We start from the raw sequence: 3,247 nt of genomic DNA on the forward strand, positions 1-3,247 counted from the left end.
GGCTAATTACTTTACAACATTGTACTGGTTTTAGCCATACACTGACATGAATCAGCCATGGCTATACATGTGTCCCCCATCCCACCTCCTTCTCCATCCCATCCCTCAGGGTTATTCCAGTGCAACATCCCTGAACACCGTGTCACATGCATCAAACCTGGACTGGTGATCTACTTCACATATGGTAATATACATGTTTCAGTGCTATTCTCTCAAATCATCCCATCCTCACCTTCTCCCACAGAGTCCAAAAGTCTATTATTTGTCTCTGAGTCTCATTTGCTGTTTCACATATAGGGTCATCATTATCATCTTTCTAAATTCCATATATATATGTGTTTGTTAATATACTGTATTGATGTTTTTCTTTCTGACTTACCTCACTTTGTATAAAAGGGTCCAGTTTCATCCACCTCATTAGAACTGATTCAAATGCATTCTTTTTAATAGCTGAGTAATATTCCATTTTGTGTGTGCACCAAAGCTTTCTATCCGTTCACCTGCCAATGTACATCTAGGTTGCTTCCATGTGCTAGCTACTGTAGAGAGTGCTGTGATGAACATTGGGGTAAATGTATGTCTTTCAATTCTGGTTTCCTTGGTTGGTGTGTATGCCCAGCAGTGAGACTGCTTGGTCTAATGGGACTTCTACTTCCAATTGTTTAAGGACTCTCCACAATGTTCTTCATAGTGGCGGTATTAATTTGCATTTCCACCAACAGTGTAAGATGGTTCCCTTTTCTCCACACCCTCTTCAGCATTTATTGTTTGCAGAATTTTTGATAGCACCCATTCTGACTGGCATGACATGGTACCTCGTTGTTTTGACTTCCATTTCTCTGATAACAGAAGCAGATGATATTAAGAAGAAGTGGCAAGAATACACAGAACTGTACAAATCTTCACAATCCAGATGATCACAAGGGTGTGATCACTCACCTAGAGCCAGACATCCTGGAATGTGAAGTCAAGTAGGCATTAGGAAGCATCACTACAAACAAAGCTAGTGGAAGTGATGGAATTCCAGTGGAGCTACTTCAAATCCTGGAAGATGATGCTGTGAAAGTGCTGAATTCAATGTGCCAGCAAATTTGGAAAACTCCGCAGCGGACACAGGACTGGAAAAGGTCAATTTTCATTCCAATCCCAAAGAAAGGCAATGTCAAAGAATGCTCAAACTACCACACAATTGCACTTGTCTCACTTACTAGCAAAGTAATGATCAAAATTCTCCAAGTCAGGCTTCAACAGTATGTGAACTGTGAACTTCCAGATGTCCAATCTGGATTTCGAAAGAAACAGAGGAACCAGAGATCAAATTTTCAACATCTGCTGGATGATCAAAAAGCAAGAGAATTCCAGAAAAACATCTACTTCTTTATTGACTATTGCAATGCCTTTTTCTATGTGGATCAAAATAAACTGTGGAAAATTCTTCAAGAGATGGGAATACCAGACCACCTAACCTGTCTCTTGAGAAACCTGTATGCAGGTCAGGAAGCAACAGTTAGAACTGGACATGGAACAACAGACTGGTTCCAGATAGGAAAAGGACTATGTCAAGGCTGTACATTGTCACTCTGCTTATTTAACTTCTATGTAGAGTGCATCATGAGAAACGCTGGGCTGGAAGAAGCACAAGCTGGAATCAAGATTGCCAGGAGAAATATCAATAACCTCAGATATGCAAATGACACCACTCTTATGGCAGAAAGCGAAGAAGAATTAAAGAGCCTCTTGATGAAAGTGAAAGAGTAGAATGAAAAAGTTGACTTAAAGCTCAACATTCAGAAAACTAAGATCATGGCATCTGGTCCCATCACTTCATGGCAAATAGGTGGGGAAACAGTGACCACGACCTTTGCTTTGGGCTCCAAAATCACAGCTGATTGTGACTGCACCGTGAAATTAAAAGATGTTTGCTCCTTGGAAGAAAAGTTATGAACAACTGAGACAGCATTTTAAAGTGAAGAAACATTATTATGCAAACAAAATTCTGACTAGTCAAAGCTACACTATTTCCAGTAGTCATATATGGATGTGAGAGTTGAACTATAAAGAAAGCTGAGTGCCAAAGACATGAGCGATGAAAAATTGATGGTTGGTTGGCATCACCATTTCAATGGATTGATTTTGAGTCAACTCTGGGAGTTGGTGATCGGCAGGGAGGCCTGGCGTACTGCCGTCCATAGGTTCGCAAAGGGTGGGACACGACTGAGCTGAACTGATGATTTTTCCAGTAGCTATGGACAGATGTGACAGTTGGATCATAAAAAAGGCTGAGAGCTAAAGAACTGATGCTTGGACTTTAGTGCTGGAAAAGCCTCTTGAGAGTCCCTTGAACAGCAAAGAGGTCAAACCAGTCAATCCTAAAGGAAATCAGTCCTGAATATTCATTGGAAGTACTGATGCTGAGGCTTATGTGCCAATACTTTGGCCACCTGATGCAGTGATCTGATTCATTGGGGAAAAAAAAAAAAACCTATTGCTGGCAAAGACTGAGGAAAGGAGGAGAAGGGGATGACAGAAGATGGGAAGGTTGGATGATATCTCTGACTCAATGGAAATGAGTTTGCGCAAACTCTGGGAGATAGTGAAAGACAGGTAAGCCTGTTTAGCTGCAGTTCATGGGGTCTCAAAGAATTAGACACAACTGAGCGACTGAAAAACAAAAAAAATATAAATATAAAGTATTCAAATTCGTGTGCTTTGTGTGTACTCAGTCATGTCTGACTCTTGGCAGCCCTATGGACTGTAGCCCACCAATCTCTTCTGTCCATCGAACTTTCTAGGCAAGAATACAGTAGTGTGTTGTCCTTTCCTACTCCAGGGGAGCTTCCTGACTCAGGGATTGCAAGTGCTTCTCTTGTGTCTCTTGCATTTGCAGGCAAGTATTTTTACCACTAGTGCCACCTGGGAGGCTGTTGACATATTTTTTAAAAAGACACAGTATAAAGTACAAAATTTTAGTTGATCTTAATTTGTTTCTGTTTTATTTATCTCAGTTCAGTTCAGTTCAGTCACTCAGTCGTGTCTGACCCTTTGCGACCCCATGAATCCTAGCACGCCAGGCATCCCTGTCCATCACCAACTCCTGAAGTTCACCCAAACTCATATCCATCAAGTCAGTGATGCCATCCAGCCATCTCATCCTCTGTCGTCCCCTTCTCCTCCTGCCCCCAATTCCTCCCAGCATCAGGGTCTTTTCCAAAGAGTCAACCCTTCGCACGAGGTGGCCAAAGTACTG

The sequence above is a fragment of the Bos javanicus genome, chromosome X, assembly GCF_032452875.1.
Source record: "Bos javanicus breed banteng chromosome X, ARS-OSU_banteng_1.0, whole genome shotgun sequence".
Classification (NCBI taxonomy): domain Eukaryota; kingdom Metazoa; phylum Chordata; class Mammalia; order Artiodactyla; family Bovidae; genus Bos; species Bos javanicus.